This window comes from Sus scrofa, chromosome 13 (genome assembly GCF_054392235.1).
Source record: "Sus scrofa isolate SSC_HxYL_T2T_F1_AM1 chromosome 13, Sscrofa_HxYL_maternal_Yorkshire_Landrace_v2.0, whole genome shotgun sequence".
Classification (NCBI taxonomy): domain Eukaryota; kingdom Metazoa; phylum Chordata; class Mammalia; order Artiodactyla; family Suidae; genus Sus; species Sus scrofa.
In genome coordinates, this window is record NC_139395.1 from 191,644,255 (window position 1) to 191,670,724 (window position 26,470).

General features: G+C 36.3%; 1 protein-coding gene across 24 annotated transcripts in view; it reads left to right on the top strand.

Annotated features, from left to right (window-relative positions):
- Positions 1–26,470, top strand: part of ROBO1 (roundabout guidance receptor 1) — a 1,127,179-nt gene that overhangs the window by 877,144 nt on the left and 223,565 nt on the right. The window lies entirely within an intron of this gene.

Consider the following 26,470-nt stretch of genomic DNA (forward strand, 5'->3'; position numbering starts at 1 on the left):
CCCTTTTTATCCTTTTTATCTTGAGCTTGAGTGCATAATTCCTGCTTCAGGGTTATATAACACTCAATTTTCTTATGTTTACTTTATCCTGAAATTTTAGTGTGAGGATTCTAACAATCAAAATCAATTATAGTTTTGTTGTTACCTTTGGATAATGCCTGAAATTATGGATTAAAGTGTAAGATTTCTAATCGTAGACCATTTTGTTGGGGAGGGTGGTAATTGCTCTGTGTATCTCAGAAATGAAGTCGTTATATAAAAAAGACAACACAGTTTTAAACTACTCATTACATTCACTCTAGCTTCTATTTAGGTATTTCATCAGATGAGGTTGTCAACATTTGGGGTACTCGGTTTTTTTTTTTTTTAGTTTTTTTTGTTTTGTTTTTTCAGTTCTAACTCAGACCTTGACATTTTTTTGGTCTCTAAGATCTCCCAAGTTTGCAGTCACATCCTCTGTAAAATGTGGTGATAATCTCCTTACTGAGTATATTGCAATGTGTCTTATAACTTTTCTTCTGTGCTCTGGTCCTTCTGCTACATTACTGAAACAAAAATATAGTCTTATCAACTCTTGCAACCTCCATGTGTTCCCCTTCCTCATGTCCTTAATTCTCTCACAAACCTTATATCAGTGGTAATTGGGTAATTAGCCAGAAATGCTGTCGCCTGAGCAAGGGTATAAGAAATGTCTCATTGAACAAAATAATCTTTCTTTGTGCTCATGATTCATTTTTGATATCCTACAACTCTATCAGCAGGGAAACTTTCCTCCCCATTGGGAGTCTAACAAGCCTTTAAGACAAGAATAGACGGAGAGGTTCTGCTATTAGTCTCAATTCTAAGGCAAATTGGGCTACTCTGCTGTAGTTGCATTTTCTGCCTGCACAGCATGAGATCTTAGGGGGATGGCAGAAAATCTTCTGTTGAAGATTTGATGCGTAACAATATAAGAGTTCTATTGTGGGCCACTTGAACAAAATTTGTAGCCAATCTGGCTTTTAAAACAAGCTAGAAAGCATTTCTGGAAGTCTGAAGCGCCCACTGGGTTATTTGGTTTCAACTCCATTTTGATGCAGTGTGTAGATATCTGGAGCAAAATGCCCTTCGGTGAAGAAAAATTTCTGTTTCTGGCTATCAGTTGCATCATGGTTCCCAAGCAAATAGCTGAGTAAAAGAAAACATCCCTTAAAGACTCTACTGCATTCTTGTAATAAATCACAAAAACATTGGTATCAGCTTTCTTAGTCATTTTGCAAGGCTATAGTTAAGAATATTTCCAGATGTGTCTTACTGAAGGGAAGGTAATTTTCTTTCATGCACAAGAGATCCTTTCTTAACATTGAAGGAAGAATAAAAATCAAACACTTTTAGTCCTCTGCAGGTGACAAAATTTCAATTTCCTGTATCCTCAGACGGCTAGCATTTTGCTCCTATCCTATGGGAATGAAGAGAGATATAATCATAAGACTACAAATACATCTAAGGTAATATAAATGAAGATGGCAATTTTCCAGTTTCCTGACAAGGTAGCTTCATGGAACAATAATCTGAAGAAAAAAGAATAGAGTGCACAGGAATGGAACTGATTGCTTGGGTTTGTGGTAAAGGAACTCTCCCTTGAAATATTCAAGTTAAGAGCTAAAGGAATTTTCTTAATGAGGTACTGAATTGCTCTCCAGGATAAACAGAAACTTCAGGGGAAATAACGTCTCGATTTGTCAAAATTAAGGACAGACCAAATTTTTCAAAAAGAACTGCAAACCTGGTGGGCAATTTTGTCTTCTTATTCTAATCACATTTTTGGTTGGTTGTAACTTAAGCACAAAAGGATCTATTACAGCCTGAAACTCTCTTTTGTAAATTGGTGCTATGTGTAGTATCACAGTTCGACACCGGTAGAGATCTTTCGTGGTCTGGCATTATGGACTATATTTCTTTTTTCAGTTCCATCTTCCCACTCTTCTCAAGAGAGAAATACAGTAGAGACAAAGACCTACGTGAATTGTCCTTATACATTGTGATCGTAAAACTGTATAAGTTAATGTGTCTGCATTCGCCAGTGCAAAACTGAAATTATGTGAATGAATATTTATAAACAATATTGAGTTCTCACAATCCGAAGTGTATCTTTAGTCACCTGTGAGTTTATGCCTCAGCAGTGTGTTATTACAAAATATATTTCTGGTTCAAGGTCTATATAATAGTAGTTTTTTTACTTAAGAACGCATGCAGGAGTTCCCGTTGTGGCTCAGCAGTAACAAACCAGACTAGCGTCCATGAGGACGATCCCTGGCCTCTGGCCTCTGGCCTCGCCCAGTGGGTTAAGGATCCAGCATTGCTGTGAGCTGTGATGTAGGTCGCAGACGCGGCTAGGATCTGGTATTGCTGTGTCTGTGATGTAGGCTGGCAGCTATAGCTCCTGATTGGACCCCTAGCCTGAGAACTTTCACATGCCACAGGTGCAACCCTTGAAAAAAAAGAAAATATGTGTATGTCCAAGGAAATGGCTTGGGGGTGGGGTTTTAAAGCAGAGGTCGATGATACAAAAATTTGTTAAACAGAGGCAAAACAGCCTTTTTTTAAGCACGCACCTGTGGCATATGGAGGTTCCCCGGCTAGGGGTTGAATCAGAGCTACAGCTGCCTGCCTGCGTCACAGCTATACCAGATCCAAGCTGCATCTTTGACCTACCACAGCTCATTGGCAATTTCCAGATTGTTAACCCACTGAGCTAGGCTAGGGATCGTTCCTGCATCTTCATAGATACTAGTTGGATTCGTTTCCACTGTGCCACAAGGCGAACTCCAAAACAGCTTTTTTAATGGTAGGATTTAGCAGTCTCATCTTTCTTGACATTTTTAGGTAAATAAAGCATATCTCTTTAGGTATAGGTGATCTAAGGAACACCTCATTTTTCTTTTCTTTTTTTTTTCACATGTGGAGACATTGTTAATAATCAGAATGTTTTCTGTAATGAGCACATAAATAATGTTCATGTAAAAATAATGCAAGGAAGACAGAGTTAAAATGTGTTTATTTTTCAAAATGTGTAATATTCTGTACTTGTTCGGTGAGTATAAGATAGAATTTCCAAGGAGCCTTTTTGTTAAATTTGAATTTAGTTGAAGCCATCTGTGATATATACAGATATAGATATTAAAAGATCTATATTTGTATCTTCTATTTGAGAATCATGTTCAACATTTAAATGTAAAGCTAAATATATATTGTATTGGAATGTTGACTGGTCAACTGAGGAGTCTTGTCCTGTTGAGTTGGCACGTTTTCTTCATGAAACCACAGGATGAGGAAAATGGAATTCAGTGTGTCTCGCTAATTTTCTTTTAAAAATAAGAATTACTGTCAGGTTTCTTTTCTTCACCTTTAAAATCATTTCTTAAAATATATATATATATATATTTTTGCTTTTAAGGGCCACATTAGTGGCATATGGAGGTTCCCAGGGTAGAGGTCGAATCGGAGCTGTAGCCACTGGCCCATGCCACAGTCACAGCAAAGCCAGATCCGAGCCCACCTGTGACCTACACCACAGCTCATGGCAACACCGGATACTTAACCCACTGAGCGAGGCCAGGGACTGAACCTGCGTCCTCATGGATGCTAGTCAGATTCGTTTCCACTGAGCCACAACGGGAACTGCTAAAAATATTGTTCTTAAAATAATCTTCTATTGCAGAATATTAATTCTTTGACTTTCAGAATAAATTTTTATTGGGTGGTTTGTACTGAATCTAGTAAATGCAAACCTAGGACTATATGTTTGCACAAAAACATTGAACTCACCTTGTCGTCTGGTGAGATGGCTACAAATTTGTGGTAAAATTAACTGCAAAGTAATTTCATTTATGAAGTATGTTGAAATGATTCTCTTTTGGGGGAAGCTTTTAAAATATTTTGTCTGGTATGAGTTGTGAAATTTAGGAAATCATTCCAAGGAAGAGAATAGGGAAACATTTGAGTTTCGGTGTTAAATGTAAAACAGTCATGACCAGGATGACTGACCAGGGCAAGAAATGTGGGGGCTGGACATAAAACAAGGAAAGCTGGTGTGTGACTTGGAAGTTACCAGAGTACATAGAGATTCTTAAGCAGGAAAATACAACATAGAAGTAAATTTTGCACAGATGTCCCTATTCCAGAGTATGAGAGTTGTTTCCGAGATCTAACCAACTAGCAAATACACATCTATGTGAGAACATTGAGAAAAATTGACATCTTTCTGAGAAAACAGGATTATTGTGGGTAATAACTGGTATTACTTGCTTGTAGACCTTGAGATTGTAATAGATAGCATGATCTAATGATAGCTGACCACTGTCTCTAAAATGGTCATACAGTTCAACCAAAATTTACTGTTGTGCCTTTTGTTGTTTCAGAAACAACAATTACATAACTTTGGAACACATTGATCAATTCAATACATAGTTTTTAGAATGTCAGCTCTCTGCCAAGCATTGTTCTAGGTACTCGTGAAGAGATATAAGCATTTAGATGTTCTTTCTGACATGAAAGTTATTCAGATACTTATCGCAAGAAATGTAGATGAAACCATAATTCTGAATTGTATAAGACAACATATGATATATACTTTTTTTTTTAAAGCTGGTTCATTAACCAATTAAGTATTTGAATGACATTCTTAGTTTACAAGTGGAATATCAGATTTATTTAAACCCAAATGGGTGAGGAATATGGTGATAAGAAAATTTGTGCCATCTTGGTTTTATAGTATATTTGCCAGTTGTGATAAAAATCAAAACAATATAGGGGAGTTCCCGTCCTGGCTCAGTGGTTAACGAATCCGACTAGCACCCATGAGGACACAGGTTCCATTCCTGGCCTTGCTCAGTGGGTTAAGGATCCAGCATTGCTGTGAGCTGTGGTGTATGTCGCAGACTTGGCTCAGGCAGAACCTGCATTGCTGTGGCTGTGGCTGTGGTGTAGGCTGGCAGCTATAGCTCCTATTTGATCCCTAGCCTGGGAATCTCCATATGTCTTGGGTGCAGCCCTAAAAAGAAAAAAAAAAAAATATTAATCAAAGCAATGTAGCATTTTCACCAAAGAAGTGTTGCTATGATATTTAGGGCAATTTTGATAGTATTTGTTATTTTACATTGTTGGTACTTTGCATTCCAATTAGCTGTTTTTCCCTTAAGTATTGCGCAAAGGGAACTATACTTGAATAATGCAGTTCAAATAAGTAAAATGTGCAGACACATACCCTGACCTAAAGAATTTCCTACAGGTGGCAAAACAGTAAAGTAGTATGCTATCACTCAGATAATATCCTATTTTCTAAAATAAAGAAATGGTAATACAAACAATTGGAAGTCTGTTATATTAAGATACTGCCATCCATTACGAAACAGTAGTGGCTGAACATGAAAATTTATCAGAGGAAGCCAAAAAAAATCCAGTCTTTTTTTTTTTTTTTTTACTGTTTATAATCATGAAGATCTTATAATTAAACATCCCGTGTTAGTGAACTTTCGTTATTGTCTCTGAAAATTTCTTTTTTTTTTTCCCAGAAAGGGTTAAATTGGAGAGGTAATGTTTTTTAAAAATCTGCAAAGCATGGAAGATTTTCTGGGTGTTTTTTTTTTTTTTTTTCATCTTTCATCTTTTTAGGGCCACACTTGTGGCATAAGGAAGCTTCCAGGCTAGGGGATAAATCAGGTAGCTGTGGCTCTGATTCGACTCCTAGCCTGGGAACTTCCCTATGCTACAAGGGCAGCCCTAAAAAGCAAAAAAAAAAAAAAAAAAAAAAAAAGATGGATCTGTGTATATGAAAGATAATAAGTTAACATATTCCTCCTGATGAAGGATGAGTAAATCTAATTATGTTCCTAACAAGGTGGGCGTTTGTGAACTAGATGATAGCACAGAATGCAGTGAGCAAACTGTCTGAAGGACCTTACACCATCATGTTGGCAGTGATCTCTTAGCATTGTAGAGAACAGGTTATCATACAATAAATTTTAATTACAGGACATAAGAAAGTTATGTTATTCTCAGCTGAATCAGTGTGCCATGGATTTTCTTCTGTACTATCCCAGATGAGACATTTATCTATCTTGCATTTGCCAAAATGATCTTGATGGTGGAAAGACCCTCCCATCCCTCATTCTTTCAACTCCCAGTAGTTGGACCAGAAATAGCATGCAGTGCAATGGTGACGGTACTTGGGTATATTTTGGCATATTTCCCTAGCCTACTAACTGAAAGCAGCTGACATTTAACTGAAAGAACATGGTGGATTGAAACCAAGCATATGAAATTTCAGATTCAAAGAATCCCCTGAAATGAAGAAACTATAAAACAAGTGTAATTTTTGGCCTTAGTCCTACAGTAACTGGGAGGAACTATTGGCTCAGTGGCAGAGAGACTGCCTCCCCTAGATCTTTCTATGCTCCCTACTTCTAAAGTTGCCACCGGTGAATGACACTAGGCTGCAGTTGACTTCCTGTTTTAACTTACCATTGGCTCTGATTCTGCATTCACACTCTTCCATCACATATAGTTTGCATATTTCCTGATTGGTTACTGCTTCTTTCACTTTTTTTTTTTTTTTTGGTTTTTAGCGCTGCACTCACAGCATATGGAGGTTCCCAGGCTAGGGGCTACAGCTAGGAGCTGCAACTGCTGGCTTACGACACAGCCATGCGGGATCTGAACCGTGTCTGTGGCCTACACCATAGTTCATGGCAACACCGTATCCTTAACTCACTGAGCGTGGCCTAGGATCGAACCTGCAACCTCATGGTTACTAGTCAGATTTGTTTCCACTGTGGGAACTCTTCACTTCGTCTTCAAAATCTGAAGGTTTGTAGTAAAAATGTAATTACGGTCTTTATAAAATATGAGAAGAGTTTCAGTGGCTGTTTAGATGCTGTTACAGTTCCAAACGGATCAGTTGCTGGGAATATTAGGTCTCTAAATTAATTAGGACCTCTACCATTTACCAGGTATGAGATACAGGACAAATTTGTTTACTTGTTTTCTTTCAGTTTCCTCATCTGGGCAATGGAGAATTATGGACATGCTTCTATAGATCCTTTCAAAGAACTAAGTGAGATATGCCATATAGAACCTTTCCTGACTCAGAGTAAACATTTAATACTTTCCACAAGTATTATGATGTTATTTTTATTGATATTAACTTGGTGTAGTCATGGTTAGTTATTTATTCTGAAATCTGGATCTTTTAGGGACAGATTGCGATCCAGTTTGCAGAAGATTAAGATTAGCTTAAACTTCTTTGAGCCAGTATCTTTAGAGTGGAAGGTTGGTTCTTAACATTTCCAAGTCAGTGTTTCTTAACTCATTGGTCTAGAGGTTAGAAGGGAATTTGGGAAAAGCTATATTAGACTTGCCAAGCGGATAGTATACCTTGCAAATTCTGCTATGTGTATCCTTCATCCAAACATTATCCTCTGGTGATTGCCGAGAGGTTTATATTGTAACTTTCAAATTATGTTCAGAGTAGGAAAGAAGCTAGTGACCATATTTATAAGCCATTGTAAAATATTTTCACTTGTTTAAATTGAGTCAAGTTTTCCATGTATACAAAGGATCAAAGATGGACCTTACTGAAGGTTCTAACGAAAAATCCACGTTTAGTTTCATTCAGGTTGTTGGCCCAATTCAGTTCCTTGTGGTTGTGGTTTAAGAATGAAGTCCTTGTTTCATTACTGCCTGTCAATCAGAGGCTGGTCTTTGCTCCTAGAGCCATAGAGGTTGCCTTTATTCTTTCTCTTGCTTTCCTGCTGTCCCCTCTTAACAAGGGCTGGTGGAGTCCCTCATGCTCACAGCCCCTCTGACTTCTGTTGTATCTCTCTGATACTGATCAGAGAAAGTTCTCTGCTTTTAAGGCTTCACTGGTTAGATTGGGCCCACCTGGATAATCCAGTATACTTTCCCTATGTTAAAACGTACCACGGAGCATTCATTGTATTTGCAAATTTCCTTTGCCATGCAAGGTAACATAGCCACATGTTCTATACCTATCTTTGGAGAGCAGGGTTATTCTTTATCCAAATAGTCTAAAATGTGAAAGCTTTAGAGAAACTTTTCTGTGTTCTCCCCTTTCACTTGTTTAATAGTTTATCTTAAATATCCAAAGGTCTAAGAAACCTAGAGTCTTGTTGGGAAATCAGGGGCTCCAGAGAGCTACAAAAAAGTGTTGGGACACAAAGGAAATTACATTTATTTCTAATGGGGAGAAAAAAGATCAAGGAAAGCTTCTTTGAAGAGGTAGCTTTTGAAGTATATCCTGAAGGATGAATAAAGGAAAGGTATTTTTTGTCTTAGGGACTATAGGACTTAAAAGCAAAGACATATGCTACATTCAGGATGTGGCAGTAACCTGGGATTCATAGCAATATGAAATGAAAATAGGATTTTGTGTAACCTTACTAAGAAGTTTGATCTTTATTCCATGATGGGAGTCAGCGAAGCTTTTAGGCTGTAGGGAGTAATAGATTAAAAGTCATGTTTTAGAAAAATGAAAGCCTGGTGTCAATGTAGAGGTTATATTGGAGACAGAGCATCTGTTGAGAGGTTGTTGTGTAGAAGGGGAGGCAGAAGGCAGGAAAGTGGTAGTAGATATGGTAGAAATGATGCAGTTATATCCAGAAACTCTTTCAGGGTGATTGACTGATTGAATGAATGGGTGAAAGGTAAATATAGGGTCCAGATATAACACTTGCTAGCCTTGGAGACTGAGGAAGGTGTTGCCATTGTTCCAAGATACAGGAGATATGAAGAATAGGGTTTCTGAGAAGATAAATAGTTTGGATTTGTGCATTTACTATCTTCCTGCAGGGTGAGAAGGAAATTGGGAGGGTTTCAGGCCAGAAATATCTATAGGAAATCCATCGACATCAATATGATAGTCCAGGTAGAAGAATAAGGAATAAGGAATATCATATGGTGAAAAAGTGAAGAAAAACCCCAGAATTTTCTTAGTGACACTAAGGATAATCCACATATGAGGAGGAGGTAGCAAGAATTTAATTGGTAAAGGAAGTTTAGGTGCAGCCACCTAGGATACTTGGGAAAAACTTCTAGTAAGGGTGGCTTCAAAACTGGAGAGGCAAATTTGTACCCTTTTACCAACCTTTCCATTTTCCCCTGATTAAAAGTCTAAGGATCTAATGTAAAATAAGGTGACTGTAGGTGATAACGCTGTATTGTTAAATTGAAATTTGCTAGGAGAGTAGAACTAAATGTTCTAACCCCAAAAGAAAAATGAAAGAAAGAAAGAGAAAGAGCATCATGTGATCATGTGTTAATTAACTAATGGAGGAATCCTTTCACAATGGTACATATATCAAATCATCACGATGTGCACTTTAAACATCTTACAATTTGTTATACCTCATTAAAGCTGACGTTTTTTAAAAAAAGTAGCTAGAGAAGGAATTTGGGGCAGGATGAGAAAGTACCTCCCCCGGGAAGAGGTACCATTTGCTAGAGTGAAGGAAGCTTCAAGTGGTAGAGGACAGCCAGAGAGAGCCCCTTGAGATCCTGTACCTGGAAGGTCCTGCCAGGGACTAAAAATTGATCTCTGGTTGAAATGAGCTGAAGCCACTCCATTCTGCATGCAAGCCTTAGCCTTAGGGGATCTAGTTGAGGAAAATGAATCAGGACTGACTAAATGCAATCTGTTCCATTCAGATTCTAGCCAATTCAGTCTGTGGTTAGCCTAGTTACTCGTGTTAAGGAATTTTTCTTCTTTAAGCTTATTCATTTCTGTGCTTTTATTACTATTATTTTGTTTTGTTCATCTCCCTTAGTTTCCTGGTAAAGATCCATGGAGGGAAAAATCCATCATGGTTTCCTGAGAACCATGGAGAAAGTCTTTAACCACAGTTGTTAGACCAGAAAAACTAGAGACATCATTATGGTCTTGAAGCATTGGTGCTCTACATTATTTTCCACTCAAAAGACCTCATGAGATAACAAAAAGTATTATTTCTCTTCCTTCCGCTTCCAAAAACCTCTGTCTCTTCAAAGTCCATTTAAGCAGACCCTACCTCCCAATACCCTTCCTCCTTACTATCATATACAGTTTCTCTCAGTATTCAAGGGGAGTTGATTCTAAGACAAGCCTCCCAATAACCAAAATTTGCAGATACTCAAGTTCCTTATATAAAATGGTGTAGTATTTGCATGTAATATACACACATCCTCCCACAGACATTAAGTCACCCCGAGATTACTAATAATAACTTCATACAATGTCAGTGCTATGTAAGAAGTTGTAAATACAATGCAAGTGCTTAGTAGGTAGTTGCCAATGGGTAGTGAATTCAAATTTTGCTTTTGAGAATTTTCTGGACATTTTTTGCTGAATATTTTTATCCAGGGTTGGTTGAATCCGTAAATTGGAAACCCACAGAACTGACTGTACTCACAGCTCCCAGTTCCTCTCCCTCACACAGTAATAACTTTAACACCTGTTTATGGACTTTCTTTTAATTTCAGCATCTGTCACAATCTTGCCAATTGAAACATCCAATGACCCATTCAATTCCCTGACCACCTTGTCTACAGTCATGTTTTCCTCTACATTTCTTTGGTCTTATCCTAGATCTTATCACCTCCAAAATTGTGCTTCCTCTGAAACCTACAGTTCAAGCTCTCTGTCCTTACATTTAAATCCATCAGCAAGGCTCTATTTGCAAAAACACCCAACACCCTCAATAATATTTCTCTCCATCTCTGCTATCTTAGCATGAGTTCCTTTCTCCTGCACTACTTCAAGGGGTCTGTCACTAGTCCTCCTGCCTCCATACAATTTTCTTAGAACCCTGCATGGCACAAATAGTTGTCGAGGGAATGAATGGTTTATACATGTTGGGGGAAAAGGGAACATTTGGGGTTTTTATTAGCAGTTCCCAGATATGTCCTCAGGTAATAATGATCAATCTTTGGCCCTCTCTTCATACCTATTCAAATTGTAGAAAACTTGACTTCTAGACTTGGTCATATATAACGTATTCCTTGAAGCAAAGTGCTTTGGATGCTTTGTCATGCTGATTCCAAGTTCCTTAGAAAAAAGGATTTCACGTGCTGAGACTCTGGCAGCACCAGTTGGTTGCCTTGTCAGGGCCAGTCTGGGAAAACAGAGTAAGTGGTGGCATTGTACATCCAAAGTCTGCTTTTGGTCATGGAGAAGGAGGGATGACTAAAGAGGTGAATGAAAGCTGTTTTGAGGTGTGGGGTCTATTTGTTTGTTATTGATTTCCTCTGGTGTGTCCTCTAACAGAGTGAATGTCCCCAGTTCTTGCTTCTCACTGTTAAATAACCCTCTCCTTAAGAGAGCACCAGTCCTAAGACGCTGCCCCTTCCCTGCTTAATGAAGAAGGCCTGGCTGTAGACTGAGAAAGATGGGGTGGAGAGCTAGTCTGGACAGATCAACAGCTGGGAGCTGGAGGCATCCGGTATTTCCATCTCAGATCTTAACAACATATCAGGGATGTTTCCTATGTTTTACATGACAGTTGAACATTTGTCAGAATGCTGACCTTGAGGCATTGTAGGGTTCTGCAATATCAAAGATTCCATTATGTTCAGTATACTCTATCAAAAAAAAATCCAGTTTAGAAAGAAATAAGGATTTGAAACAAAAAGGGTAGCCTTCAACTGAAAGCCATATATAGGGTATCCGCTTAAAGCTTGGGATTTATTTGTTTATTTGTTTGTTTATTTATTTAGCTTTTTAATGTTGCACCTGCAGCATATGGAAGTTCCCAGGCTAGGTGTTGAATTGGAACTGCAGCTGCAGGCCTACACCACAGCCACAGCAACTCGGGATCCAAGCCGCATCTGCTACCTTCACCACAGCTCACGGCAACACCAGATCCTTAATCCATTGAGTGAGGCCGGGGATTGAATCCACATTCTCGTGGGAACTACTCAGAATCTTAACTCACTGATCCACAACAGGAATTCTTGGATCTATTTATTTTTAAAATATGTATTTTTTATTAAAGTATAGTTGGTTTATATTATTTCCTCAGTTACTGTTACACAGCAAGTTGACCCAATCACACACGTCCCTGTCCTGTACAGTAGGACCCCATTGCCCATCCATTCCCAATCTAACAGTTTGCATTCACCAACCCTCAACTTCCCGACCATCCCATTCCCTCTCCCCTTCCTCCTGGCAATCTGCTCTCCTTGGCTGTGATCTGTTTCTGCTTTGTAGATAGGATCATTTGTGCTATGTTTTAGATTTCACAAATAAGTGATATCATATGTTATTTTTCTTTCTCTTTCTGATTTACCTAGTATGAGAGTCTAGTTCCATGTATGTTGCTGAAAATGGCATTTTTTTTCTTTTTTATGGCTGAGTAGTATACCATTTTATATATCCACCACAAAACTTGAGATTTAAAAGAGAGAAGCCCCTCTAGCTCCACCAGTGACTAGATGGGTAACATTAGGCAAAAATCGTAAATTTTAATGTGTATCAGCTTTACCTGAAGGGCTTGATAAAACCAAATTGCTGACCATACTCCCAGAGTTTCTGATTCAGCAGCTTTGGAGTTAGCTCCTAGAGTTTGAATTTCTAAAATGCTCCCATACAATGCAGATGCTGGTCCAGAGGCAGCACTTTCAGAACCACTGCCTTAACCTCTTCAAGGCTGTTTTCTCATATCTAAAAACAGGAGTATCCAGAGTGGATTTCTTTGGGTCTCTTGTAAGAAGAGGGCACACTTCCAAACATCAGGCTCATAATCAGAACTCCTTTGATGCTTAAATCTTAAATTAACTTCCTATGGTTAATTGCACAATGCATACAAAAGTTAAACTGTTAAGTTTTCAAAATTTCGAGTTTTTTTCCCCAAATCTGTTGATTAACCTATTACAATGGCAAAAACACATATCTTTGTATCATCCACTACCAATAGTTGAATAAATGAAGCTTGTCTATAAGGTTATAATCCTTAGTACTGGTCACATTCATTTGTTTCTACAAATTTACTACCTAATGATTATACCACCTATCTGGAGCCTTGAAAAACAGCTTTTAGGAGGATGAATATTGTGTGAATAAATGTCATAAATAATATTTATTGCCTGAGCTCTGATTGGAGGGTTTTTTCTGATAGATATAAATATGAATGAAATTGTTTAAAAGATTTATTTTTTATATGTAGTTTGCCCTTTGTTAATGCTATAAACATTGTTCAGTAACATCAAAACATAATTTGGAATGGGATTTTTAAAGAAGTAGAGGTGGGAATTTAGGACTGGCTCTTAAAGAGTTTGAGAAAATAATGGTGACAATTTTCAAATATTTGTGATCTTTCATAGATTGTGTTGTACAGAATGTGAAATTTAATTTGATCATGTGTTGATGATTAATTGTATGAAATATAATTTTTAAATAGAAATACATTTTTTTTTCTTCCTATATGCTCTAAAACACAAACTATACCAAACGAGATTGGATAATTTAGTATATTTTTGTTAGGTTGGACTGTCCCTAAAGGTTAGGCCACATGAGAAGAGATAGACTTTATGAGACATAGCTGGGGCTCTTTGCAATTATTGGTTATACACCAACTGTTGGGAGAATTAATTGTATGTCCTTACAATGTTTGGGTTACCTTGAAAAATCCAATGACCTTTAAATTTATGGTACTATATTTTATCTCCCAAGATGACACCCTTGTAATAAGCATAGGAAAGTTATTCAGCTTTAGATAGCTTCTATATTCTTCTGGTGACATGTTTATTCACTTTGTTTATGTGCTTGTTCTTGGCCTTTTCCCCTGAATTTCTTAATTCTTTTTTTTTTTTTTTTTTTGCCAGGTTATGATATTTCCTATAGGTTAAATATAATTCTCAAGTTAGTTGAAGTTTTTGTGCCTCCTATAAAAATTTTACAATAAGTCCTGGAAACAGCAATCCAGATTTCCTGTTTAAAAGCCATTTCTGATGTTCAAAACTGTAAAGGAATTACAACCGTTGTATAGATTACTTACAAAATAGATCTTTCTTTCAGAGTGTAATTTGTTAGCCATGAAGCTTAAAAAAAAATAGGAAGTTCTGGTAGTGTATCGTTTTTGAATATTCCCTTGGAACTAACTATACTTTAACTTTTAAATGTTTTTTTTTTTCTCTTAGAATAATAAAAGCAACATGTAAAAGTAATTTTTGATCTGGATGAATTTTCCTAGTTTCATTTCCCTTCGTGTTTAAAAAGGAGGAAAAAAAGATTCTTCTAAGTTTTCATCATTTTATGTTGAGTGAGTGAGCAGTTTGTGATACTTCAGGTTCCTTTTGTAGTAATGCTTTGTTCATGCAAGGATGTTTGTTTAAATCAAAGTGTTTTTTGTTGTTTAATGATATTTAAAATAGATTTTCTTCTTTATTGTACTCTTATCTGTGACCTAGTTTTAAAAGTTAAGCTTAAAATAATGCTCGTTGTAGCAGTAATAATACTGCATAAAGCCTGAGCAGAGAAGTTTAAAGACACATCATAATATGTAATATGTTTAATGAGGCTATCTGAGCCACTTTAACTTTCAAGGACCGTATAATTTGAATAATTATGGTGTAAAATATTTATGAGAGAACCCTCATCGCCTTGTAGTGCAGAGGAGTGCCAGTTGTTTAAGGCAAATTATCAACCCAGGTAGTTCTTATGGAATGGTGCAGGCAAATTCGCCTTGCCAAATTTCTGGTCGCCCAGGTTCTGCCAGATTTTGTTGGTTTGGAGACCAATTTTTTAGCACCCCAAGAGTAGATCTGTTTCTCAGAGTAGACTTCACATTAATCAAGCTCAAGGAGACTTCTTAATACATAAACTAGAATGATAATTTGAACACTTAGATTCTCCAAACACCAAATTTTTTCTCTGTGGCGATAACACAAAGACATACTCTCTTTGGGATGCTGCTGGGTGAGCATGAAATCAGAACAAGTCCTCAAAGTATGATTCAAGGAGTTCCTGTTGTGGCTCAGCAGGTTAAGAACCTGACATAGTGTCTGTGAGGATATGGGTTCGATCCCTAGCCTCCCTTAGTGGGTTAGGGATCTGGTGTTGCTGCAAGCTTGGATCTGGTGTTGCTGTGGCTGTGGTGTAGGCCCGCAGCTGTAGCTCTGATTCAACTGCTAGCCTAGGAACTTGCATATCGTGCATGTGTGGCCTTAAAAGGAAAAAAAATGTATGATTCAAATGTTAGTGGCATTAGACTTAGCGAACCTAATGATCGCATCTTCAAATCAGGACCTCTGCATGCTCACAGGACCAAGTAAATCACATTTTTTATGTCGGTACCCTTCTCGATGGACAAAACTTCCATTTTTAAGCCTTCTTTTGTCTGTTATTTTGTTGATTAACTCCTATCCTTCTGAGTATAACCTTCTATTTTAGATATGCTATACCATTCCATCGGAGTATAAGCAAATTTTGGTGCCCTGGGAAATTTCTCATTCATTTGGCCAAGGCCTTTTAAAATGTTTGATATTTTAGCGAACTGTAGAAGTTATTGAAATATGTAAAAGGAACCTATAATCTTCATTGCATTTTTTATTAGACCAGCCTCTCTCTTGTTGTATACAGTTTCCAATATGTATACAATTTTGGAAAAAAATTTAATAGTTGCTCTGAAAGATTGATTTGGAGGTAGTAATGTAAATTTCTAATTCTTATTTATAGCTAAAAGAGTTCATTGGTTGTTTCTGATTATAAAAGTAAAATACTAATCTAAGCTCTTCCAAGAAGAATCATTAACTATATAAATGGATGAATAAAAAAAGGGGAATTTATCTATAATCCTGCCACACAGAGAAAGCCCTCTTCATATTTTGGTGTATATGTTTTTTAACAAAAATATTCTTGATTATGAAGTGATTATATTAGTGAGGCTTCTCCAGAGAAATGGAAATAATAAGAAATCTATATATCGGAGAGATATACAAACAATAGGAGATTGTTAGAGAGAAAGATTTATTTTAAGGAATTGGCTGGCATGATTGAGGAGGCTGAAAAGTCTGAAAAATCTACAGGCCTAGAAACCCAGGGAAGAGCTGATGTTGCAGTCTTGTCTGAAGGCACTGAAGGCAGAATCCCTTTGTGTGTTGGTGGCGTGGGGGAAGGTAGGTGGAAGGGGAATCTCATCCATTTACCTTAAGGCCTTCAACTTACTGGATAAGTTGACACATAAAACTCACTGTCACCGTAACCTTACATTACACAGCTGACCTTTGATCAACACAGGAGTAGGTATACTGAAACCCCACACAGTCAAAAATCCACATATAACTTCTGAGTCCCCACAAATTCAACTACTAATAGTCTACTGTTGAAGCCTTACTGATAAACAGTCCATTAATGCATATTTAGCATAGGTATCCTATACTGTAGTTGCAACAAAATAAGAAAAAGTTATTTAAAATTGTAAGGAAGAGAAATACATTTACAATACTGTTCTGTATTTATCAGTACAGTAAGTTTACAGAGTCTGTTTACAAGATGAATCGTCTGTCCGTATCTACATCAATACTGACTTGTGTGATCAAAACACTGTTAAATATTATACATATTAATAACAGTAGACTTCAAAAATGAAAAAATAATGTGGGATAGAAATACATATTTATTCACAGGTATAAGCAACTCAAGCATTGATAACAAAGAAGCAGCAATCTGATTGCTTTATGGTAGCCTGGTGTAATTGATGTGGTTGCTTCATGATAGTTAAGCCTATACACTAATGAATGATTATAAAATTTTTATAGCATACAATGTTATAGTTATATTCATAATATGGTATTGGAAACATTATTGCATATTTTTTAAAAAACACTTAACCTGTGATGATAGGCTGATATTAAGTGGTTTCCCCAGTTTTGAGAGAGGCATAGTGTTTGGGTATGTAATTCTTTGAAAGCAGAGTTATGGAACAGTAAGAAAGTTAACATTATATTTAACGTAAAATTAATAATATCACTCACCTTGTGCCTATATAGATAGGCTAGTATCTTCATACTTTTTATGCGTTCATGACATACCTAACTTTTTCTTAATTTTTTCAGTACTTCTAGGTTGTTAGGTTTGTCTGCAAGTTTTTTCAAGTTGTCACAAATCTCCAAAAATTTTTCAATATATTTATTGAAAAAATTTTGTTTATAAGTGGACCTTCACAGTTCAAATCCATGTTGTTCAAGAGTCAACTGTATATACTACATTTATATGTAATATAGAATGCATTATACACACATCCACATACATATGCCACACATTACGTGTGTGTACATATATGTATATGTATATATAATGTGTGTGTATGTGATAGTCCCTTCTTTCCTTGTCTCCTTTGTGTGCAACTTTTGCTTACTTTCTCTCCTTTCCTCACCTTCCCCATCACCATCCCTCCTTTTCTCCCCTTCCATCCTGCTTCCCTCCCCTTCTGTGTTCTTCCAACCACTCCTGTAACTGATGGCTTCCAGAATTCACTTCTAAACCACAGACTCATAAGTACCAAATGCTTACTATCATCTTCACTTAAACCTCCTACAATCACCTTTAAAAAAGTCTGAAATTGAATTTATTATCTCTTGAAATCTGTTTCTTCTTTTTGTTTGTTTCAATGAAAAGTCTTTTTTTTTTGTATAATGATTTTTATTTTTTTCCATTATAGCTGGTTGACAGTATTCTGTCAGTTTTCTACTGTACAGCATGATGACCCAGTTACACATACATGTATACATTCCTTTTTCTCACATTATCATGCTGCATGGTTAAGTGACTAGACATAGTTCCCAGTGCTACACAGCAGGATCTCATTGGTAATCCATTCCAAAGGCAATAGTCTGCATCTATTAACCCCAAGCTCCCAAAGCAATCCCACTCTTGGGCATATATCCAGACAAAACTTTCCTTAAAAAAGACAAATGCACGCTCATGTTCATTGCAGCACTATTCACAATAGCCAAGACATGGAAACAACCCAAATGTCCGTCTACAGATGAATGGATTAGGAAGATGTGGTATATATACACAATGGAAAACAGTCTATTTTTAATGTCACCTTCTTCCCTTCTATCTATTAACCATCCCTACTCCCATTCAAAGACCAATATAAATGGAATCTATTAACCAAATACCTCAAAATCCATCACCACCATTTGACATTTCTTAACTAGTGCCTCTGCACATAGATAGTTTTCATCCCCTTGAAATTGTTTTCCACATTGCCATTTGAGATATCTGATATTGCAAATCATATCTCATCATTTACTTCCTAAAAATCTCTCAGAGTCCATATTGTCCTCATGGTAAAATCCAAATCCCTTAGCCTGTTGGCCCATGTCTTTTATGATTTGATCCCTACCCAACTTTTTTGTCTCATTGATAGATACCTTTCTTCTCATTGCTAAAATCACCAGGCATCAAATAGTGATGCCAAAGACTTGAACAGTGGGCAAGCATTAAATGGTTTTAATGAAAAATTATGATAAGGAGGAATTGAAGCATAACGCTGATCACATTTTTTTTCTAATTTTTGTTTGGTGACATATTAACATTGTTTGAATTGCTAGTCTCCTGTTAAAGAGTTTTGTCACTGGAAGTATTATTTAATGAGTTGTTATAACATACTAGAGGAAGTAGGATTGACATTGCCATACAGAAAAGAGAAATATGTTACAATGATAAAGATTCTCGCTTAATTGGAGTCAAATATATTTCAGAAGTTTTAAGTACTCCTTCCCACAAATCATCTTTGCACTTCTGCTTAACATGTTTTAAATTACTTTGCTTAATTATAAATATCCTATAATAGTAAATGAGATCTTTAAATGGCTTTAGGGATTGATAGAAACCATTAAAAATGAATGCATACTAGAAGTTATGTTTCATTTCCTAGGAACTGATTCTAAATTAAAACACAGTTTAAATTTCTGGGAAACTATACACATTGGTTTAATGCACTGCTTAAATTTATAATATATGGAGAGATTATTATTTGTATAACCTTTAATAACTAGCATGAGCACCCCTGTGTTGTCCCTATGATGTTTATAGTGTATTATATTCAGAGAAATCACTGAATTTTTAATATCTTTTTAGATAGGAAAATTAGTGTGTTGGTTGACAGTTTATAAATTATTTTGGCTTAAATGAAATGGATTAATCTGAAAAAAAATCAAAATGTCAAAAGCAAAGCCTACCTTACCATTTAAAAATTTATCTGTGATTTTTCTTTCATTTTAAAAAATTCCGTTAACTTATTTTTTGTTTTTTTTTCATATATTATTGGGAATGAATCAATAATGGTTTTTGATACTAATGTACATTTTATATAAAACTGATTTTCAAGTGCCCTTTCCAAAATAAGTTCATACTTTATGCTAATTACTAGCCATATTTTATAGATTAACATACAATAAAAAACAAAATGAAACAAACAAAACAGCCAACCTTTATTCAGTGCTCTCTGTGTGCCAGGAACTGTGCTGAGTATCTGCATGGAGTATCATATTTAATTTTCAGTTACCTTATAGTGGGCAAAGTGAGGCATACAGGTATAGCATGACATAATGAAGAGATAAACGGGGACTTGGGGACCCTGATTCCTGCCAGAGCTTCTAATAAACATGTGTTTACGAGAACGTTTCTTATGATTCCCTAAAAGTAACTGAAGGGAGTTGGTTAAACTCTCTTAAACCCCCATCTTTGCAAAGCTTTGCTCCACTGAACTCCATTGAACAGCAGTTCTACTACAAGATCAAGAAGACACCTCAAGCTCCCTGTGTCCAAAACAAATATGTAAACACCGCTCCACTTTGAGGCTTCCTAGCTCAGTAAACAGAAATCCCATCTTCTAATTGTTCAAGTTAAAAGCCATCAAGTCATCTTTAACTCCTTTCTTCCTTTTAGGAGCCTCTTCCAGTCCATCAGGCAATCTTGTCATCTCCACCTTCCACATGTATCCAGTTCTCATGCCGTTTTTCCATCCCCACCAGCGTGGCAGAAGGAGCCACCATTTTCTTTACCTGAGTAACTGCCATCACCACCTAAGCGGGCCCCTGCTTCCCTGCCTGTCCCATCCCCACAACCCTGTCTCCTCTCAAGGCAGTTAGAGTGATCCTTGTGAAATGTAAGTTGTTTCAATGTTCCGCTCTAAACTCTTGCAGACTTTCAGTTTCACTTTGGGTCAAAGTCAAGTCCACACATGACTAGGAACCTGGCTGTGATCTTTATTCTCACTCCCCTGTCTTCCTCTGACCTTCTTTTCCCCACGAGGCTCACTCCTCTCCAGGCTAGCAGGATGCCTTCTGCTTGGGCATTTCAATCTCCAGATGACCAGTCGTTAGCTTTCTTACCTCTTTTAAATCTGTGCTGCACAAAAGACATGAAAACAGGATTTCTGTGATGTCTTGTGTAATAGAGCAGCCCTCACCCTCACTCCCTTGTGCTGCTTTAGTTTTTCTACTTAGCACTTTTGCCATGAGGGCGAGGACTGCATCTTTGTTCACTGCTTTGACCTCAGGACCTAGAACAAATCTGGTTGAATGAATGATGGATTGAATGGAACTCTTTCTAACTGAAGTTATGATATAACCCTAACTATTTCTACTTTTATAGGTGAAATGAAGAAATGAAATTAAAAAAAAAAAAACAAAACTCTCCTTTCCCTTTAAAACTGCTAATAGACCAGTTTAAACTAGCACATTTCTTTGGTTGTTGAGAAAACATTAAAATCATCGAATATCTCTTACATCCTCCATGATGTTATAGTTCATTTGCAGAAAAGTAACAAGGTTTTTTAGCTTTTAAAATGTACAGGTTGGTTTTATGGTGAAAAAATGGCAAGAGTAAATGGAAAAAAATTGTTCAGAAGGCTGCTTAGTTGTCTAACAATTCTTAGAGTCTTCTGGCAGGTTGCCCTGCTCTAAACACACTATTGCCGCACAAACAAAACAATTACATATATTTGTAGTGTAATCTAGATATTGTGTAAAGCTTCTGATTATCTTTTTTTTTTTTAACATATAGGCATTTTTAAAAATTTCATTTAATTATCTTAACTTTTCTTTTACCCGAAACCAGAAATCACTGCAAACGAACAGTGAAGAATTTCTGGACTGAAATGAGCAGTCCTAGTCTCATTTCCTCTTTAACTTAGTGTGTGGCCTTGAAGAAGTTACATGCCCTTACCAAGCCAGGGCTCTTATCTTAAAATAGGTGTAATAATAGGTGTAATAATACCACTCTCTTACCTGCCTGACTAGCTTGTTAAGGTTAATAAGATAATGGCTGTTTAGAACTTTGAAGCCTTTGGAAGGAAGGTGTTATTAATGTGAGAAGAGGAATCTTACCTTTTCCTGATATTTATAATTATTTTGGAAAAATGCCCTACCCAGATATTTTTGCCATCATTTCTCTGAGAGATCATGGAAGCATGTTTGCCATCCTTAGGCAACTGTTTGGAGGCACAGCTTCAGGTCTTCCACATGCTGGCACAGCTAATCTCTAAGATCTACCAGCTTTACACATGTGTTCTGCAGTACAACGATTAAAAGGAAACAAACGGTGGCCTGAGACATTTCTGGCACCTATTATGGAAGATACATGTTTGCCAAATTCCCATTTTCCGTTATAATAATTTGAAACTCTCTTAGAAGTACCTGTCCAAGGTAAACTTAGCTTCTTAAGAAGTTATGTTCCATCCTCTGTATGATGTCTCTTAGTCAAGATAATGACTCTGGAATGGGTATCTATAAGAATCTAAGAGGATTTCCCCTTCACTTGCTTTTTTTTTTTTTTTTTTTTTAATCATTTCATTTTTCAGCCTAGAGCCTAGATTTGATTAATCGATTTCCCTGTTCTATTTAAGGATTGTTTTTATTAATGTGCTTTTCAAGCTGAGACACGGCATTATCGCCTTCTCGATCATTGTACCAAGTGTTGAGATCTGAGCAGGCCAGCTGTAGCAGCTGTGTTTCCCCTTGGATCTCGAGCTAAAAACTTTCATCTCCTTTGCTGTCTCAGCTGCTGGTCTGAGGCTATGGCCTTCCCATAACTCAAACCAGTTTCAAAGCAACGTAAGTAACCTCTTTGGAATGCTTTTGGAAAACCACAGAAAGGTTCTTTAAAAGTACACCACTTATATACTTTAAATGAATGTTTCCATTTTAAGGTAATAACAGCATAATGTCAGGAGTCAACGCATGGTATTTAACTACACTATGAACATAGTGTAGGCTTGTCTAAATAGACCAATTAAAAAAAAAGAAGAGAAACAGCAAAGATTGGAATCCTTAAAATGATCTCATGATTGTGGAATCTATGAATCGAAGATTATATTTTCTAAAATTCTGCTTATAAAGTAACATTTTCTATAGGCCTGAAGATTTTTTCCTATCTAAAAGATTGTGTAAAAAGATGCTGTCATCAAAAATGAGAACGGTACTGATTGTTTTAACTGGGGAGATGCTTGGTATTCACAGGGAAACATTTCAAATTGGACTTTGGTTTACTTGGTGAGCGGGGAGGATCAAATTTGCATGCATCTTTTTAACAATTTGTTATATCAAATCATCAATGCAATAAAATGTGACTGATTTATACGACTGAAAGTCGTTTTAGTGAAATTTGACTTGAATCTCCAAGTCTGGACATGAAAAAAGTCTTTTGGTTTTTATATTTATCTTGCCTTCGCAAAGGAATTTGTCACTCCAAACCTCACTTGTTCTGACTTTGTGGTGACTTCACTAAAGAAGGACTCCTAGATGCTGTTTGTTTGTAATTACGAAAGAGATTACTAATTAGATTTTACATTTATATCTTTCTTACAGTCTCCCCAGTGTTTAGTGGCAGGAAGAAGCCTCATCCTAGGGCACTGGCAGAGGAAAAGAAATCTTTGGGGCTAATTTAAGTGTCCAGTTGATGTTATATAAAAATAAGCCAAATTCCAATATTTCAGAGTCTCCAGGGGCCACCTTTATAAACCAGCAAAGTTGAGCACACTACCGTAATCCAGGAAAAATAATTGCCTTACAAATTCTGAGCACACTGTTTTTTTTAGTGATTTACTGCATGGATTTTAAAGCTTTTCTTCATAATCACGTGTATTACCTTATCTGGAAAGGCGGCTTATTGCAGTCCCCCAGAGCAACTGCCTGTGCTACTGGGGGATTAAAACACGTAGACATGCTATCACTTTCCCCTCTGGAGCCTCCCCAGACATTATGGGCATTATGCTTAGCTTCCAGTGACCTATTCTTGAACCTCTGCCATTCAAAGACTGCATTTGTTTGTGCAGTATTCAGAGTGGCTTTCAAAAAAAAATTGTACCCCCTTTATGAAAGTACTCTTTTTTCTTATTTAGTAAACATTTTTTTCTTATTTAGTAAACATACATGTTCATATATACATGCATGTACACATATATATCACACTGAAACCTATATACATAATGGAAAATGGAAGTATAATGTAAGGTACAAAGGTGAGCCACATGTGTAATTTTAAATTTTATAGTAGCCACCTTCCAAAGAAAAAATAACATTAATCTTAGTATGTCATTTCAATATATATTTCATTTCAAATATATGTCACCTCCTTATCCAAAATAGTAATAGCATTTTAAGGTGTAATAAATATCAACACTATTAATGAGATTGACATCTTTTTTCACACTAAGTCTTCAAAATCTGTGTGAATTTTATACTTCAGCACAATGTAATTTGCAATAATTAGTTAATTTAAGACTCGTGGCCGCCTTATTAGAAAGATCAAGAATAGCTAAAGACTATTTCGAAACAAGTCCTCAGGGAGAGTCTCAGAATTCTAACCAAGTCAAATTCTGACAAATTTTCTTCTTCAGCCTCTGCAAGTATAACATATTGAATAAAGGATTCTTTTATTTTAACAAAATCACTTAAAATGTAGACACAGCTTTTAAAATAACATCGACCCACTTAGGCAATACACACACACACCTTTAGGTGGCGCACTTAACCCTACTCCCACCATTTTCCAGAGACTGGTTTGGAGGAACTTCAAGGTGTTACTCATACCCTGGTGGGAGCTGGATTAATTATTAAACCATGAGACTCTCCTAACGTCTGTATTATTTGCTGAATGCATGCTTTAATTGAAAATGAATATGAAAACTTGCATTGAAAATATTTTAAATGTTAGACCTTGACTTTAAACTTGTATTTTGTAATATTTATGCTGAGAATTGTGATGCAAGACAGGTGGATTTTAGGTGAGATAAAAGAGCAGAGAGGGACGTCTTGCCTGAGCACAGGGTTTCCCTGAACCCTCTAACTGATTTGCCCTTTGCTCATAAATCTTTCGTCATGGTCAACACAAAGACTAGTATTGATTTGCCAGTGAGCTCTCTTGTCATCTCTGGGCTTGGGTCCTTTGACCTTTTATTTGTTCCTGTAAAATTACGGTGAATCACAAACTTCTTTTCTAATAGGTCTTTTAAACTTTAAAAGGCCAAGAGACTCTGTGAGAATATATTAAACAGTTGGATAATCCAGAAAAGAGGGATACAGAAAAATAATTGCAGACAGCAAAAGGTCAAAAAAATTCTTACTGAGTCCAAAATCACTAACACATTCTCTTAGGAAGACTGAGAAAGCAAAGGTCTTTGTTTGATCCTAGCTGAATTCACTTTGAGTTTCTCAGTAAAGCATGTCAAGTACGTCTTTCCTTCATTGTAGCTGAGTGGGGACAAAGTGAATTTTAAAATGGAAAGGGAACACAAATAGCAATTTAAAAAATGTAGGATACATCTGTATGAAGTGATCACATTTATTTCTCAAAATACTGATATTAGCATGAAGTCATTTCAGTGGTGCTCATACCATCTTCTTTGTGTATTTTTTCTTCTTGTTACACAAGTGGGTAAGCCCTACATACTCTCACTTACAGGTAAGCTAAAGAAAGTTTCAGTAGACTGAATTTTAGTCTCTTCTAAAAAAAAATTATAGTAGATTTACAATATTTTTTTGCCTGATTTCTACTCTACAGCCAAGTGACCCAGTGATACATATATATGTATACATATATATACATACACTTTCTTTCTCTCATACTATCTTCCATCATATTCTATCCCAAGAGACTGCATATACTTCCCTGTGCTATACAGTAGGACCTCAATACTTATCCATTCTAAATGTAATAGTTTGGATCTACTAACCCCAAACTCCCAGTCCATCCTACTTCCTCCCCTCTCTGCCTTGGCAACCACAAGTCTGTTCGCTATAGTAGACTGAATCTTAATGAAATAAATGCAGACTCAGGATTTCAACTTTCACTCAACTTATTTCATGTCCTTTCACTCAATATGTTGAGAGTCTAATTTATTATACTGGCTTATCACTTGATAATTTCTCTGTTACATGTGTATTTTATTCCCTGCAAAGGGATTCTTTTTGAACTTTAGTTTCTGGAATTACTTTTTGCTCTAGTTCTATCTTTAAAAAAGAATGGAAGTTACCTTTCACTTTACATTGTACCATTTGTTTCTAGATCATGATATAGATTTTATTTAAATATTTCTGGAGAAATATATTATTATTGAAAGTTTTGAGACATGTTTGCCTAGTACCTATTTGTCCTAGGTGATGCCAAAATGCTATTATCTGTGCAAATATAAATAAATGATAATGGGGCATCAAAGAGCTTTTAGGGAGTTCAAGTATATAAAAGAAGAATGTTAAGTTTATTTTAAAAATAAGATTAATTCCTCCCTAGCAATCTTTTACTAAGATGTACAGCACTACTGGAAAAGGAATCATGAATTTAAATTTGGCCTCATGGCAGGTAAGTCTCAGTCTTCTAATCAGGGACTGAATGAAGCATTGATTTTTAGATCTGAGAAACTGATTGTTATTTTAATAAATTGTTAAATAGCTAAGACATTTACATAGTTTAGTATTCAAAAACTTCAAAAAAAATCTGTGGTAAAAGTATCCTGGTTTCCTAGTTCTTCTGCAAGGAAACCTCCAAATTACTAGTTTTGGGGGAATCCTTCCACAGATCATTCATCCAGAGATAATTTTAAACGTATGAAAGCAAAAGCACACTTCTCATACCAGAGGTAGCATGATATATATAGAGATATCAATACATAAGGAACTTTCTCCTTTTTTATTATGTGTGAATAGTGTTCAGTTGTCTGAATAGTGTGTACTTTATCTTGTTCCTTCTTAATATATACTTAAATGGCTGCTAGTCTCTTTATGGTGGCAAACAGTGCTACAGAGACTAATCCTATACAAATATTGCTTTGTAAATGTGCAAATTTTTCAGCAAGATAAATTCCTAGAATTAAATCACTGTGTCAAAAAGCACATGCATCTTTAACTTTGTTAGATATTGCCAAATTTTTCTTCCTACCAATTCAAGAAATTATTGTCACACCAGCAAGGCAAAGTTGTTCTTGTTTCTCAG